Below are 18,095 nucleotides of genomic sequence, written 5' to 3' on the forward strand. Positions count from 1 at the left end.
GGTGCAGTCGGCCAGGGAACCCTGAGACACAAGCGTGTGAACACACATTTCAGGGGGTCTGTCCACTCCCATGAGCTTTGGACGACCCCCCAGGGCGCCATCCAGGCCAGGAGCTGGTGGCTCAGGGCCGGAAGCTTCACTACTCAGGAGGCTGCAATCTGAAGCTCCTCTAAAGAGGTGGAGGAAGACACAGAAATATAAATCAAAATAAATAAGCACATGTATACTTTTTCCAAAGAGGGCTGGTGGGGTGCGGCCTAGGGGAAAGATGGCAGTGGATTTCGGGGTTGCGGGCTCCAAGCCACCTCAGTTCTTTTTTATCTCCACCCCAGCTGCACAGGACAGCCTGACTTCCCACCCTGCTTCCAACTTGGGGCCTCCATTGCTCAGTCTGTGAAATGGGGCACATGGACGCCCCAATTCCCCCTGGCAGTTGACATCTAGATGGATGACTGCTGTCCACCAAGCGGGTCCCCAGGAAGCCATGTGGAGTGATGCATGGCACAGGCTCCCAGCGGCCTGGGGGCAGTGAGGGGAGCTCTCTGACCCTGGGGGCTGCTGATGGGCATTGGGAACCCCTCTGCCCAACCCTGGGGGCGCACCCCTGTCAGATGCCTTTCATCACCTGCGCAGGAGCCTCTGCAGTGCGGAGCCCGCAGCCTCCCCGGGTGCGCTCTGCTTCTGGGTCACTGAGCCCGGAGCTGCTGAGGCCTGGGGTGCCCTGTGGGTGTTCCCATCGGGCGTGCAGAAGAACCCTGGGGCCCCAGGGCAGAGCCTGGCATTTGGGTGAGGACAGCGGACCTCACAGCCCTTCCCAGGGGCCTTTGCAAGTGTGCAGACTGGCACATGTCTGGCACGTGTCCGGGTTCTTCTGCACGCCCGGTGGGAGCACCCACAGGGCACCCCAGGCCTCAGCAGCTCCGGGCTCAGTGACCCAGAAGCAGAGCGCACCCAGGGAGGCTGCGGGCTCCACACTGCAGAGGCTCCTGCGCAGGTGATGAAAGGCATCTGACAGGGGTGCGCCCCCAGGGTTGGGCAGAGGGGTTCCCAATGCCCAGCAGCAGCCCCCAGGGTCAGAGAGCTCCCCTCACTGCCCCCAGGCCGCTGGGAGCCTGTGCCATGCATCACTCCACATGGCTTCCTGGGGACCCGCTTGGTGGACAGCAGTCATCCATCTAGATGTCAACTGCCAGGGGGAATTGGGACGAGGAAGGGGAGGAGCTGGGACCGTGCATGGGGCTCCCTGGGAGTTTCCCAGAGGCCTCAGTGTTGGGGTGAGGTCGGATAGGCAGTGTGAAGATGACACCCCCTTCTCTCCCAGGGGAGGCAGGTGAGCTGGGATGCCCTGGTTGAATTCCGTAGGGAAGGCAGGGGAGATGAGAAACCTCCTTGCAATGAGAACTGTGTGGCTTTGTCCCCACAGAGGCCAGTTATTCACCAAGGCCACCAGGGACTCACACCTGCACTCCTAGCTCCTTGAGAGGAGGAGGTCTGAAGAGCTTGGTTTGAAGCAAAGACTTACCTAGAAGTAACCAGCACAAAGTCAGAAGTGGAGGTGTAGTTCAAGTAGTAGAGCACCAGCCTTGAGCAAAAAAGCTAAGCAACAGCTCAAGGTCCTTAGTTCAAATTCCCTCTCTCTCAATCTCTCTCTCTCTCTCTCTCTCTCTCTCTCTCTCTCTCTCTCTCTCTCACACACACACACACACACACACACACACACACACGCACACACAACATGGTACATAAGATACTCCCTGCACTGGGCTGGGGATATGGCCTAGTGGCAAGAGAGCTTGCCTTGTATCCATGAGGCCCTGGGTTCGATTCCCCCGCACCACATATACAGAAAATGGTCAGAAGTGGCACTGTGGCTCAAGTGGCAGAGTGCTAGCCTTGAGCAAAAGGAAGCCAGGGACAGTGCTCAGGCCCTGAGTCCAAGCCCAGGACTGGCAAAAAAAAAAAAAAAAAAAAAAAAGTTTTAGCTGGGTGGCTTTGGGCACATGCTGTCATCTCTCTGGCCCTGTCTGTGAAAGTAGGGTGATAATGGCTCCCCACTGTGGGGGGGCCCTGTGGGCTGATGGACACTGCTGTTCTGGAAGGAGCGAGATGGGTCTGGTTAGAGGGCCCCCTTCTTCCTGCTCCCACTTCTCCACTTGCAGCTGACTGTACTAGCCCAGCGGGGGACCAGGGCTCCCCCACCTTACCCCAGCCCCCACCAAGGAGCAGGACCAGAAAGTGGGGGGGGGAGGAGATGCAGAAAAAGGTGCTGCCTTGTCATCACCCACCACTGCTCCTGCTCCAGGGGAGCGGGAGGAGGAAACCCCAGGAAGCAGGTGACACAAGGTCCCCTGGGGCTGCACCTGTGCGGGCTGGGCTGTGACTCACTGCAGCGCGACACTGTGACTCAGAGCCGGCAGCTGAAAAGGAGTGAGCTGAGGGCAGAGCAGCTGGGGCCTCCTAGGCCAGCAGCAGGGTGCAGTGGGGGAAACTGAGGCCTGGAAAGATGCTATAGGATCTTCAGGACTTGCAATGGGGCGTTTTCCGTGATCCTTTTGGGGCCTAGGCACCGTTCCTAAGCTTTTGGGGCTGCACCCCTGGGCTGCGGCAGGGTTGTGGGGAGCTGGGGAGGGATACCCCAGGGTCTAAGGTGTCCCCTGCTCACGGGGAGGGAGGCTTCAATGCCTGCAGGCCTCCGTCAAGGACTGAGGCTCCTGGACTCATTCGCAGTACATGCCTGGTCCTAGTGCCGCTTCCCAGCCTAGCACTGCCGCTTCCTGTGTGTCCTCGGCCCGGCAGCTGGGCTTCTCTGGGCCTTGTTCCTCACATGTGAAGTGGGGGTGCTGGAGCTGCCCAGGTTGAAGGAGAAATGGTATAAAATGCCTGGTTCATAGTGAGCCTGAGCATGCTCCTTTCCCTTCTGCGGGGCGGTGAGATGCTCTCCCAAGGTGGCTCAGGATGGCCTCCAATTCAGGGTCCAAGTGCTGGAATCCCAGGTCAGAACCGCCACACCCAATTCCCCAGTTCATAACGAATCTCTTTTCATTTTTTTTTTTTTTGGCCAGTCCTGGGCCTTGGACTCAGGGCCTGAGCACTGTCCCTGGCTTCTTCCCGCTCAAGGCTAGCACTCTGCCACTTGAGCCACAGTGCCGCTTCTGGCCGTTTTTTTCTGTATATGTGGTGCTGGGGAATCGAACCTAGGGCCTCGTGTATCCGAGGCAGGCACTCTTGCCACTAGGCTATATCCCCAGCCCTCTTTTCATTTTTAACATCATTTCCTCTGGCCTCATTTCAAAAGGGCTTCGAAGTGACTCACAAATACATGCCATGATGTCAAGTAAGAAATATCTAGATGAGGGGATTCACACCGTGGGTAAGGGAGGAAGGGGGCAGGTTAAGGTACTTGTTATAGGCTCAGAATTTCCTGGTAGCCAAAGCAAAAAGGGAAATGTAACCATTCCATAAATCTATCCCTTTAACCCAGGAGACCAAAAGAAATGGGCTTGTTTTAAAACGGGATGTGAATAACTTCCCAAGTAAAAGAAGCCCCGAGGGAGGGATGGTCTTAAGACCTAGCTGTGTAGCTGAAGGCACGATATAGTTAGGAGCCCAGACTCTGGGGAGAAAAACCTAGCCTTTGCCCTGAACTAGAGGCCTCTCCTCTCTGAGCGTCAGTTTCCCCCTCCATGAAATGGGGAAAGGAGTTACCTACTCAATGGATTGTCTTGAAGATTCCAGGAGCTATTCTTCCAGGTATGCAGCAAGCACTCAATCAATGCTGGCTTGCTCTTCTTCCAGCAGGAGCTCATGAGCTGTTGAGGGAATGAATCTTTGGGACAAGGAAACCATCTTTTCTCCCAAGCCATCCCTTCAGGGTTCTTATCCCCTTGTCTCCCGGAAGCTGTCCTTGAAAGCCCTTTGCGTTCCTCCACTGCCTCGGAGAAGCCACGGCCCTCCACCCAGGGAGGAGAAATTGAATAATTGATACAATTTAAATCACACTAGGATTTGTGATGGTACCGAAATGTAAAGATAAAAAAGGGCGTGAGCCATGCTGATGGCGGAAGAGGAGAGACGCTAATGGGCACTTAGGGGCTGGCATGGGGGCTTGCTGGGAGCTAGAGCTGAAGAGACATTTGGGAGAAAGGACGGCCGGGGTGGGTGTGAGGGACTCGGGCTGAGAAACCTCCACCCGATGGAGAGAAAAACCATATTCATAAATAAGAGGTGGAAATTTCTCCCGACTCAGCAGCACTTCACTGTGAGAGGAGTGGATAATTATTTAAATATCAAATCACTCTGTTCATTAGAATCCCAAATCGTATCTGAAGAAACTGATTGCCCTGAGAAGACTGATAGGAGTGAGGCAGAAAAGGGGAGAGGCCAGGCTGAGGGGACTCCCCAGTTTCTGTCTGGGCTGGGTTCGGGGGGGGTGGGGTATGAAGTAGGAAGGCAGGAGAGGAAGGGGTTCAAAAGTGAGCAACTGGCTGATGCCTGTGATCCTAGCTACTCAGGAGGCTGAGATCTGCGGACCACAGTTCAAAGCCAGCCAGGGCAAGGAAGTCCAATTACCTCCAAAGAACCACCACAAAGCCAGAAGTGGAGCCATGGCTCAAAGTGGTAGAGCGCTAGCCTTGTGCCAAAGAGCTCAGGGACAGCACCGAGGCCCTGAGTTGAAGCCCCATGACCTACAGGGGGGAAAAAAAACTAAGTAGACCTGGGTTCAAATTCACCATTGGATGCTTCCTGGCTGGGAGCATGTTACCTTTCCTCTCTGAGCCTCAGTTTACCAGGCTGGAAATTCAAAACTCTAAGAGGGATGGTCATAGATGGGGGCCCACCTGGACTCACGCTATAGCTGAGTTGCCCATCCACTGCGATACAAGGATAAAGACTGCTCAGATCAGGAGGGGGAGGGTGGGAGAGAGTTTTCAGAGAACCCCTCATGAGCCCCCCCCGCCTCTCCCCTGCCCCCCCAACAGGACCTAAGCGAGGGAGTCCCAGAGAGTGGAAGAGATCTGGTAAAGATAACACCCAGAGAGGGTGGCAGAGCCAGGGACCCCAAATACCTTAGCATCCTGTCATTCTTATCATCCAAGAGAGACCCTCCAAGTTAGATGTGCACCCCCTTACACACACACACACACACACACACACACACACACACACACACACACACATACACACCAGGAGGCCTGGGGGTCTCCAGGGAGACCCGCCATAGCACTGAAGTGTTATTGTGTCTGGGACAGGAGTCGCCCAGCCCTGGTCGGTAGCAATTGGATTAAGTGAGGAGCTGCAGGCTGACTGACGCCCCCTCCCAGGACCGGCCCCTCAGACACAAGCAGGAGAGGCACAGAGCCCCAGCCGGGGCTGCATCCGCTGAGACCAGAGTCCCAAACATGTCTGTCATGCACACTTGGGAGCATTTGCTACAAAGATACGGACAGCAGTGCACTTGAGCCTGCACGCACCAGGTTGGTGCAAGGACCCTGGGCCCAGTCTCTGGGAAAGGTGAGGCCAACTAGTTTGTGCAGCCCAAAGCTGTTGGAGGTTGTTCATATGTTCTGTTCTCCCTGTTTTCTCACTCAAGGCTGGTGCTTCACCACTGAGCCACACTTCCACTTGCAGCTTTGCACTGGTTAGTTGGATAGAAGTCTCTCAAATGTGTCTGCTGGGCTGGCTTTTTCTTCGAGTGGGTGGGGGTGCCAGTATTGTGGCTTGAACTCAGCCCTGAGCCTTTTAAAAACAAACTTTTTTTTTTTTGCTCAAGGCTAGCACTCTACCACTTGAGCCACACCTTACATCTAGCTTTTTGATGGCTAATTGGAGATAAGAGTCTCACACACTTTTCTACCTAGGCTGGCTTCAAACTAGGATCTTGAGATCTCATTCTCTGATGTAGCTGGGATTACAGGCATGAGCTACCAGTGCCGGGCTACTGGGAGATGGAGGTTTGAAGCTGTATCAGCTGGTAACACCTGGCTATACTCAAGATGCCCCTAAACTCAGCTAGCAGCCAGTGCCTGGCCCCCACAGAGGGGTGAGCTCTGTGGAGCCTCGAACCCTCCCAGGCCTCGCCAAATGGGCTGACCATCACCCCACTGCAGCCTGTGGCCCAGTGCCAGTTCCCGTGGCTTCATCGAGGACAGCAGGCAGCCACTTCTCAGGCCTAGGGGCACCAGGGAACTGGCCACAGGCCCTCTGCTTGCCAAAGGTCACCCTGAGTCGAAAATGAAATGTTCACTCTCTGGAAGATTTCAGGGCAGCGACTACACCTGTAGGTAGAGCCACAGAAAGACAGCTGGGAAAGTGCTGGGGCCCAGCCCACATGAGGTTCTGAGGGGCACCTGTGTTGCTGTGTGGCCTTCATCAAGTCATTTTCCCTCTCTGGGCCTTGGTGTCAATGTCATTCCTTCTTGTCTCAAGTATTATTCCTGGGGGAATCATCCTGGGCTCTGGCACACAGTAGGTGTTCATCTGACTTCAAGTTTCTAAGGCCAGACACCTCCGGCGGCGCCCAGCCCAGCAAAGCAGACAGGACCGGGCCTGAGGATACAGGACTGAGTCTGGGATACATTTGAGATAAGAACCTGTCAAGACCCTTGCATCCTGGTGAAAGGGGAGGGATGTGGCAGGCAGCCCAGCCTCAGTTTCCTTGTACATAGTTGGGAACAGGAATATTCACTTTGAGGGGGGCGGAGGTTCTGGGAGGAATGGGTGGGGTTCAGAGCATGGCACATAGTAGGTGTGCAATAAATAAGTGTTCCCCTCTACCACCTGTGCCCAGCAGTGGAGAACAGAGCCTCAGGTCCCCCCCACCCCCAGTTGAAAATGTCCTTCAGGTGCTGGTGTGGGGGGGCGGCTCTCAGCAGCCCCAAAGACATAAACTTCCCCATTCACTTCTATTTCCTGTTCCTTCTTTTCTCTTTGCACACAGTGCCACCTCTCTCGGGACAGGGGCAGGAAATGCCAGCATCAGCACAGCGCCCCGTGCCAGACACCGCTGCTCTTTATTAATTAACCGCCAGATGTTAGTTTTGCATCTTTTATCAGAGGAGCTTTGTCACCAGGACCTCGTATGTCAGGCCATTAGGGAGGGACGGGAAGGAGGCCCTTGGGAACGCTGGCGCTGTCAGGGAAGCCAGATGCCCACCCGGCCTTGCCCCCTCTAGGGCAGCACCCCATGCCCCGGCCCCGGGCCAGGCCGTGGGCCTCCGTGGATGCCCGTGTCAGCCCACTGGCCCCTCAGGAAAAAGATCACCCTCCTCCAGGTCTCCTGGGGAGACAGCCACAGCCCAGTGAACCCAAATAAGCAACATTATGACAAATTGGGATCTGTGTTGAGGAGAAAAAATGACAGGGTTTCGACAGAGGGCGAAGAGCTGGCAGAGGACCTAATTTAGATGGAACAGGTTCCCCGGGGAGGTGACATTTAAGTGGCGTCATGAGAAAGGAGCCAGGGGCACACGTTCCAGGCAGAGGGCATGGCAAGGGCGAAGGCCCGGGGCGCAAACCAGCGGGGCCCAGCTAAGGAACGGAGAAAGGACCTTGGAGGGTGGAGAGAGTGAAAAAGGCTGTCAGTGAGTGGGGAGAGGGGTTCAGAGAGGGGAGGGCATTTGGGGGGTGTCTGCCGCACCCTGGGAAAACCACTTGCTGAGCTTCCAGAGTATGCGGAACAGACTGACAAGGGATGGTCAGTCTACAGGGGCACAGTGAGCACTGGGCGATGGCTGGACAAGGTGGGGCGTTTACGGGGCATTTACAAGATGCGGGGCAGTGCCAAGAGTCTGTGATTAGCTGAACAGATGGGGGCGCAGTGGGGCCCAGGCCCAGGCTGCCATGGCTGCTGAGTCCAGACATGTGATGGGTGCAGGAGGCTGAGATAAATCCCCCGCGTGGCTCTGGAAGCGCCCAGCCACCCAGCACCATCTCCCCGTCCACTCGCTGATTTGCATATAATAACTGTCACTCCCACCCCACAAATGCGAGTGCGCATGCCCGCATTAGAGGGGGGCAGGGGGAGGAGACAGGGAGGGCTCATGTCTTATTTATGAGAAATAAACAAGAGCGCAAGCGGGCATAATCAACACATATTTAATCTGGCTCTTACTTACCCTTTTGACTCTAATCAGGGAAGGTCTGACAGTGGTTGTGTGTGTGTGTGTGTGTGTGTGTGTGTGTGTGTGTGTGTGCTTCTGTCATTACTCTACCTGGGTAGGGCTAAGCGTTCCGGCCCAGGTAGCCTAAAAGGGCTCCTGACCTTAGGGGCTCCCTTGGCACTCCGTCCCCACCAAATTAAGAAAGGCAAAGTTGGGTTTTTTTTTGAAGGCATGTCCTGGTGGCTCATGCCTGTACATCCTAGCTACACGGGAGACTGAGGTGTGTGGATCACGATTCAAAGCCAGCTGGGGCAGGAAAGTCTGTGAGACTCTTATACCCATCTAACTACCCCCCAAAAGCTGAAAGTGGAGCTGTGGCTCAAGTGGGTAGAACCCCAGACTTGGAAATCAGGCTCTATACTGGAAATCAAAGTCATCTGTTCATTAGGCTTCTACCACTGCCTGCCTGCCCTCACTTTGCCTCAGGGCCTTTGCACATGCTAATAATCCTTCTGTTTGGCACAGCCTTTCTCCTGGCTTCCATCCAGCTGGTCCCCATGTTCCCTGGGCTTGTGCATAGACACCAGGCCTCTTTCTCCAGAGCCTTAGGCTCTGACCACCCTGTAGGCCCCCTACAGTTACTCAAGCCTCTCTGACGGCCTCCCTCACCATAAGGAAAAGGTTCTCCATTATAGGAAGCAGTAGGCACGGTTGGACCACCCCACATATGCCTCTCCATAGTAGTGGCTTCTATGGATGTTTGTTGAATGAATAAGTGAGCACATCACTCCAGAAGGGATTCTTAGAAGAGATAAAAGAGGGCAGTTGAGGGTGTTGGCAGGGTAATCTTTTCTGTGTCCCAAATAACAGATCTTCTGCGTTGCCCTTGGCCTGTGCTCTGGCCCTTGGTTGTGGACCCAGCAGACACCCGGAGGCGTGCAGAACACCCTGCCCACACCACTAAACAGATGTCGGCACTGAGCAGCAGCTCCTCTGTGTGCTATTGATTTTTCATAACCAAGACTGACAGACAAGGTGAGCAGTTCACTTTTATGAATCCTTGTTAACGATGCGGCAAGAGATATTTCACTTTAAGTGAGCTCATCCTGTTGAAAAAGGAAGAAAGGGAGGAAAAAAAGAACAGAGAAGGTAAAATTATCTCATCATGGAGAGAGAGGCCAAGGGCTCTGAGCCTGGCTGATGAGGAGGGAGCCAGGGCCGGGGCCGGGGCCGGGGCCACCCCCACGTGGGCAGGGCCAGCCTCTCCCTAACAGGCCAGAAGCACACCCAGGCAGAAGAAGCAAGACGGGATTTTAACAATCATTATCCTCTTCCCCCCCCCCAAAGAAAACCAGTTGGAGGCCTGGCTCAATGGTCAAACACCTTCCTAGCAAGCTTGAGGCCCCGGTTCAAACCTCAGTACTACTAAATAGACTAAGAGAAAAAGACAGAGACGTTTATGGTGATCTTTTAAAAAGTACCCAAGAAGACTGGGCAGGATGGCTCCTGCCTGTAGTTCTATCTACATGGAGGCTGAGACAGGAAGGATCTGGTGGTTCAAGACCAACCCAGACAGAAAAGTTCATGAGACCTCATTTAACCAGAGGCTGGGCATGGCTGCCATCTAAGCTATACAGGAAGTATAAATATGAGTCTTGACATCCAAGCCAATCCAGGCAAAAAGCAATATCCTATTTGGGATTAAAAAACAACAACAACAACAAAACAAATCATCTAAAGCAAAAAGGGCTAGAGGCATGGCTCAAGTGGTAGTGTGTCTCCAAGCCCAATGCAAGGCCCTGGGTTTGAAGCTCCGCACAGCCAAAATGAACATGGAAGATGAGAAGCAATGTAAATGTCCATCAAGGCATGCCTCTGTGTGTTGGCCATCCATCAGGTAGAAATGGCGGTTCACATGGACCTGTGAGGCTGGTTCAGAGGTCTCCTGCCATGCTTGGCCCTGTGGATATGGGAAGGCAGAGCCCCAATGCAGGAGGGTGTCCTGGAGCAAAGCTGCTTGCTTTATGGTGGCCTGTGGGCCAGAAGCAAAACAGGGAGAGAGAACCGGAGAGAGCGAGGCCCCGGGACCTTCTTCCCATAAGAACATGCCCTCCCCAATGACCTGAAAACCTCCCACCAGACAATTATCCAGACTGATGATTAAATGCAATGTATGATGTGTCCAGACAAGAGGAGAGGAAAAAGAAACGGGTGCTGATAGAGAAGAATATAGGTGAGGTATTAATGAATGTCAAAAGCAAATTATAGGCCTGGGAATGTGGCTTCGCAGTAAAGTGCTGGCCTAGCATGCATGAAGCCCTGGGTTCGGTTCCTCAGTACCACATACACAGAAAAAGCCAGAAGTGGCACTGTGGCTCAAGTGGTAGAGTGCTAGCCTTGAGCAAAAAAAGAAGCTCAGGGACAGTGCCCAGGCCCTGAGTTCAAGCTCCAGGACTGGCAAAAAAAAAAAAAAAGAAAGAAAGAAAGAAAATTATAGGATCATTGAGCACAGTGCAGTACAGTATCTGTGTGTGTGTGTGTGTGTGTGTGTGTGTGTGTGTGTGTGTGTGTATGCTTGAACTCAGTCCTGGGGCTTGAACTCAGGGCCTAGTCACTGTCCCCGAGCTTTTATTTACTCAAACCTGTCTCTCTACCACTTGAGCCACAGCTCCACTTCGGGCTTTTTGGTGGTTAATTGAAGATAAGAGTCTTTCGGATTTTCCTGTCCAGGCTGGCTTTGAATCTCAAGCTTCAGATCTCAGTCTCCTGAGTAGCTAGGATTACAGGTGTGAGCTCTCGGTGCCTAGCTTGAATCCATTCTTAACCACTAAATCTGCCTCTCTAGCTCAGGAGCTGTGGCACCTGTGTTGTTCATAGTGCTGATAGTACTTGGGTTTGAACTCGGGGCCTTGAGTTTGCTTGGCTTGCTTGTTCAGCGGTTTCTCTACTATCTGGGCCTTCTTAAGTAGTTGGACAAAGAGGTCACAATTCCACAAGTCACATTATGAGTGTGGTGCTTCTTGGTGAATGTGGCCCCTTCATTCTCCACATTTTCTCCCTCCTGTTCCTACCCTCAAGTTACAGAGTTCTTTTTTTTTTTTTTAACGTAATGTACATTGGCTATACTATAATGACTGAGTTTCCTCCCCTACCCCCCTCCACTCATGGCCCCCCACCTTTGCCCACCCCCCGGTTTCATTTTGTGGAGTTCATTCTGACCAATAGTAGTCCAGATGTTTGGAGGGGTTCTGCCTTTGGGTTCTGCCCCTGGCTTCCTCCCTCAGTCAGTTTGTTCATGTGTGAACGCCTTGAGTCCTCTACAGGTTATTGTGTCCACTTATAGTTTAGATCTAGCTTCCACCTAGGACTGAAAACATGTACCATTTGTCTTTCTGACCTTGGCTTCCCTCACTTAACATGGTTTTGTCCTAGGTCCATCCATTCCCTGCAAATGACATAGTATTATTCTTTCTGATAGGGGAGAAAAATTCCACTGTGTATAGCTACTGAATTTCTTGGATCCACTCATGTGTTGTAAGACATCTAGGCTGTTTCCATAACTTGGCTATGATGAAGAGTGCAGCAATGAACGTGTCTTTACTAAAATACAGATAGATAGATAGATAGATAGATAGATAGATAGATAGATAGATAGATAGATAGATAGATAGATAGATAGGAAGGAATGAAAGTAGAAAGAAGAAAGGAAGGAAGAAAGGAAGGATGGATGGATAGATGGATAGATAAGTAGATGATGGTATTGTCAGGCAGACCTGATCCTTGTTTTCTGCCTGTCTTCATTGGCTGGGAGACGTTGGACGAGCCGCTTACCCTCTCTGAACCAGGGATGAACGGCTTGTGCACGGAAGGCAGTGGTCACAGCTCTGTTACCATAATTCTCATCCTCCAGGGAGATGGCAAGACCTCCCCATCCCCGGCCTCGTGTCATTTCCAGTGACATGTCAGCACTGGAGCTCATGACAGACTCCATGCAAGCTACTTAAAATGTCATAGACCAGCAGCCCTCAGCCAGAGTGTAGAAATGTAATTCAGTTAGAAATGAAACTTGGTAGAAACCCAGGAGGAGTCAAATAAGCACATTTTCCGTGGGGTCCAAGTAGAACATTGGTCCCCAGGGGAGGTGAGCAGCCTCAAGGGCTGTTCCAGATCCTGTTTGTTCAAGGACAACCTTTGGCCTCCCAGTGAGGGAATTGTCCCTCCCCCTTCTCCATTTCCTTCTTCACATTGGAGGGGGTCAGGACCCCAATGGCTAAGGTGTCCTCTGGATGTCCAAGCCTTTGAGATGAATCCAATCCTATGCAAAGTGAGCCTGAAAGACCTAGAGAATGCCCCTGGATCATACTGTGCCTGAAGCCCACTTGCTCTGTAGGGTTGTTGTTGTTGTTGTTTGCTTGTTGCTTTTTTTTTTTTTTTTTTTTTTTTTTTTGGCGAGTCCTGTAACTTGGACTTAGGGCCTAAGCACTGTCCCTGGCTTCTTTTTTTTTTAATAATTTATTTATTAATTAAACAAAAATTTTTGACAAGGTGTTGTGCAAAAAGGGTACAGTTACATAGTAGGGCAGTGTGTACATTTCTTGTGATATCTTACACCCAGTTTTTCTTTCCCTTCCCTAGGTCAGGTAGACAGATATACAATACACAATGTACCAAGAATATATACAGTAGCTACGTGGCCTACGCCAAAGGAAATTCGCATAGGGCTTTAAATGTAATGTTGACAGTAGACAATATGTCAACAATAGTCTTATATGAACGTACATACATAGCTTTTGAGCTATTGTGATCCACTGAGGTCTATTTTTGACTTTTATATGTTGAGTAGTTGTTTGGTTTTGGATACATGATGTAGGGTCGCTGACCTTCACCTGTGGGATATACCATTTGACAAGAAGGTTTTGGTTTCGCAGACCTGGTCTCTACTGTCTCCCCCTTCCCCCTCCTTAACAGTCATATATCAAGGAGATCATGCCCCTTTGTTTTCTGTGTTCTAGGCTTGTTTCACTCAACATTATTTGTTCAAGTTCTGACCATTTCCCTGCAAATACCAATATTTCACCGTTTCTAATTGCTATGTAATATTCCATTGTGTATAGGTACCATATTTTTTGGATCCATTCATCTGTGGAGGGGCATCTGGGTTGTTTCCATATTTTGGCTATGGTGAATTGTGCAGCGATAAACATGGAAGTGCAGATGTCTTTTTGATATCTTGGGACCTGTTGTTCAGGATAGATGCCTAGGAGTGGTACGGCTGGGTCATAGGGTAGGTCTATGTTGAGCTTTTTGAGAAACCTCCACACTGTTTGTCAAAGTGGTTGTACTAATTTGCACTCCCACCAACAATGGAGAAGGGTTCCTCTTTGCCCGCACCCCCTCCAGCATTTGTTGTTGCCTGAGTTCAGAGTATAGGCCATTCTAACTGGAGTGAGGTGGTATCTCAGGGTTGTTTTTATTTGCATTTCCTTTACTGCCAGGGATGTTGAACATTTCCTCATGTGTTTCTTTGCCATTTTTATCTCTTCTCTTGTGAAGTCTCTCTTTAGCTCCTTTGCCCATTTCCTAATTGGTTTACTGGGCTTGGAGGGGCTTAGTTTTTTGAGTTCTCTGTAGATGACAGATATTAGGCCTTTGTCTGTTGCTGTGCTGGTAAAGATCCTTTCCCATATGGTTGGCTGTCTTTCTAGTTTGGTGGCTATGTCTTTAGTTGTGCAGAAACGTTTTATTTTGTATTAGTCCCATTTGTTGAGTCTCTCCCCTAACTGTTGTGTCCCTGGGACTCTATTCAAGAAGTTCCTTACTGTGCTTATAAGTTCTAGCATCTTTCCTACTCTGTCCTTCAGTAGTTTCAAGGATTCAGGTCTGATGTTGAGGTCCTTGATCCATTTTGAGTTGATCTTGGTGCATGGTGATAGGCTAGGGTCCATCTTGAGTTTTCTGCATATGGCTGCCCAGTTCTCCCAGCACCAGTAGTTGAAGAGGCTATGTTTATTCCATTGTATGTCTTTAGCTCCTTTGTCTAATATCAGCTGACTGTAAGAGTGCAGTTTTATTTCTGGATCTTCAATTCTAATCCATTGGTCTTCAGGTCTGTTTTAATACCAATACCAGGCTGTTTTTGTTATGATGGCTCTATAGTAGAGCTTGAAGTCTGGTATTGTGATACCTCCTGCATTGCTTTTTTTGCCTAGAATTGCTTTGGCTATTCTAGGTCTTTTGCTGTTCCATATGAATTTATGGGTTGCTTTCTCTGTTTCAGTGAAGAATGTAGCTGGGATTTTGATGGGGATTGCATTGAATTTGTATAACAATTTGGGCAATATGGCCATTTTCACTATATTGATTCTGCCTACCCATGAGCATGGGAGGTCTTTACATCTCCTTGATCTCCTTGTGTCTTCTTTGATTTCCCTTTTTAGATTTTTATAGTTCTCACTAAATAGGTCCTTCATGTCTTTAGTTAGGCTGATCCCTAGGTAATTTATTCTTTTTTTAGCTACTGTAAATGGTATTTTTCCATAATTTCCTTTTCTGCGTGTACATTGCTGGTGTACAGAAAAGCTACTGGCTTTTGTGGATTGATTTTTGTATCCTGCTACTTTGCCAAAATGGTTTATTAGGTGTAGGAGTTTGGGGACTGAGTTTTTTGGGTCCTTCAGATATAAGATCATGTCATCTGCGAATAGGGATAGCTTGATTTCTTTCTTGCGGATGTGGATCCCTTTGATGTCCTCCTCTTGTCTTATTGCTATGGCTAGGGATTCCAGCACTATATTGAAAAGAAGTTGGGAGAGTGGGCATCCTTGTCTTGTTCCTGAGTTTAGGGGGAATGATTTTAGTTTCTCCCCATTTAATACGATGTTAGCAGTTGGTCTGTTGTATATGGCTTTTATTGTTTTGAGGAATGTTCCATCTATTCCTGTTTTCTCCAGAGCTTTTAATAAGTATGGATGTTGTATTTTGTCAAAGGCTTTTGGGGCATCGACTGAGATAACAATTTGATTCTTGATTTTAGTTCTGTTGATATGGTGGATTACATTGATTGATTTACGGATGTTGAACCATCCTTGTGACTGTGGAATGAAGCCTACTTGGTCATGGTGTATAATTTTCTTGATCAGTTTCTGGATCCTGTTAGCTAACATTTTATTGAGGAGCTTTGCGTCTGTGTTCATTAGTGATATTGGTCTGTAGTCCTCTCTTTTTTGTTGGGTCTTTGCCTGGTTTGGGGATGAGTATAATATTAGCTTCATAGAAAGAGTTTGGGATTTATCCCTCTGTTTCTATTTTGTGGAAGAGTTTGGGGAGTATTGGTATTAGATCCTCACTAAAGGTTTTATAGAATCGTTGGTAAATCCGTCTGGGCCTGGGCTTTTCTTTGTTGGGAGGTTCTTTTTTTTTTTTTTTTTTTGCCAGTCCTGGGCCTTGGACTCAGGGCCTGAGCACTGTCCCTGGCTTCTTCCCGCTCAAGGCTAGCACTCTGCCACTTGAGCCACAGCGCCGCTTCTGGCCGTTTTCTGTATATGTGGTGCTGGGGAATCGAACCTAGGGCCTCGTGTATCCGAGGCAGGCACTCTTGCCACTAGGCTATATCCCCAGCCCCTGTTGGGAGGTTCTTGATTACCCCCTGTATCTCGCTGTACGTTATTGGTTTATTTAGTTGATTTATTTCTTCTTGGTTCAGTTTGGGCAGTTTATACTTCTCTAAGAATTGATCCATTTCTGTAAAATTATTGTTTTTTAGTGAGTAGAGGTTCTGGAAATAGTTCCTTATGATTGTTTGAATGTCGTGTGTATTTGTTGTAATTTTTCCAGTGGAGTCCCTGATTTTACGTATATGAGTCTCTTCTCTTCTTTTTTTTGTAAGTCTTGCGAGGGGTCTGTCAATTTTATTTATTTTCTCAAAGAACCAGCTTTTAGTCTTATTTATTTGTTGAATGGTCTTTCTATTTTCATTCATATTTATCTCTTCTTTAATCTTTGTGATCTCTCTCCTCCTAGTCATTTTAGATTCGATCATTTCTTGTTTCTCCAGTTGTTTTAGTTTGATCGTGAGGTTTTTCACCTGCTCTGCTTCCATTCTTTTAATGTGAGTGCTGAGGGCGATGATCTTGCCCCTCAGTACTGCCTTAGCTGTATCCCATAGGTTTCTTTGTGATGTATTTTCATTGTCATTGTGGCTTATGAATTCGTTAATTTCATCTTTAATTTGGTCTGTGGCCCAAGTGTTGGATAACAGTGTGGGGTTTAGCCTCCAAGAATGTGTATAGCCTCTGTGGCAACCGTGGTTATTGAGGGTTACCTTTATTCCACTGTGGTCAGATATAATACATGGGATGACATCAATACTTTTGTATTTGCTGAGGTTCTTTGTGTGGGCTATGACATGGTCTATTTTGGAGTATGATCCATGGGCTGCTGAGAAGAAGGTGTTATTGGGTCTCTGTAGGGTGGAAGATTCTGTATAGATCTGTCAGATCCACTTGGGATATGGTGTTACTTAGGTCCTCAGCTCCCTTGCTAATCCTCTGGGTCTGTCTCTTGGAGAGAATGGGGTATTAAAGTCACCCACTATGGGGCTGGGGGTATGGCCTAGTGGCAAGAGTGCTTGTCTCCTATACATGAGGCCCTGGGTTCAATTCCCCAGCACCACATATACAGAAAACGGCCAGAAGTGGCGCTGTGTCTCAAGTGGCAGAGTGCTAGCCTTGAGCAAAAAGAAGCCAGGGACAGTGCTCAGGCCCTGAGTCCAAGCCCCAGGACTGGCCAAAAAATTAAAAATAAATAAAAAAAATAAAGTCACCCACTATGATTGTGTTTGGGTCTATTTTGTTCTGTAGTTTTTGTTTGTTTGTTTGTTTTTTTTTTTTTTTTTTTTTTTTTGGCCAGTCCTGGGGCTTGGACTCAGGGCCTGAGCACTGTCCCTGGCTTCTTTTTGCTCAAGGCTAGCACTCTGCCACTTGAGCCACAGCGCCCCTTCTGGCCATTTTCTGTATATGTGGTGCTGGGGAATTGAACCCAGGGCCTCATGTATACGAGGCAAGCACTCTTGCCACTAGGCCATATCCCCAGCCCTTGTTCTGTAGTTCTGTGAGAATTTGCCTGACATATGTAGGGCCTCTTTTGTTTGGTGAATATGCACTTATCACCGTGATGTCTTGATTCTGGATTTTTCCTTGTATTAAAATGTAGTGTCCTTTGTCTTTTTGAGTTGATTTTAATGAGAAGTCCAGCTTGTCTGAGATCAGAATGGCTACTCCTGCCGTTTTGGTTGGTGTGTTTGCTTGGAAGATCTTGCTCCATCCTTTCGTTCGGAGCCTGTTTTTATCCCTTGCTGTAAGATGGGTCTCTTATAGACTACAGATGGCAACTTTTTGTTTGCGGATCCATTCGGCCAGTCTGCCCCTCTTTATCGGAGAGTTTATACCGTTTATATTCAAAGAGATCAAGGATAAGAATGTTTTTTCTCCTTCCATTTTCCTGTTAGGCTGTTTTTCCTCTCTTTTTTTTCCTTGTCTTTGATGAGCTCTGTTGGGCTCTGGCTATTGTAGTTTCTTTCTGTTTCTGTCTATGTGTCCTGTATGATTTCTGTTGGGTGGGGTTCCCCTCTTAGAATTTGCTGTAGGACTGGTTTTTTATTCACATACTCCTTTATATCCTCTTTGCTATGGAAAGATCTGGTTTTCCCCTCGAATATGAACTCTATTCGCTGGATATTTTATTCTAGGTTGGCAGTGGTTGGCCTGTAGGACTTGGATGGTGTTCTTCTATTCTCTTCGTGCGTGGTAGGTTTGTGTGGAGAGGTCTGCTGTTATTCAGATCCTCTTCCCGTTGTAATAAATTTCTTTCTTCGCTTTGGCTGCATTCAAAATTTGCTCTTTATTCTTGAGATCTGAAGTCTTGATTATTATGTGCCTGGGTGAGGCTTTTCTAGGGTCTGGTCTGCCAGGCGTCCTATAGGCCTCGGTTACCTGGGTG

Source organism: Perognathus longimembris, chromosome 3 (assembly GCF_023159225.1).
Source record: "Perognathus longimembris pacificus isolate PPM17 chromosome 3, ASM2315922v1, whole genome shotgun sequence".
Classification (NCBI taxonomy): Eukaryota; Metazoa; Chordata; class Mammalia; order Rodentia; family Heteromyidae; genus Perognathus; species Perognathus longimembris.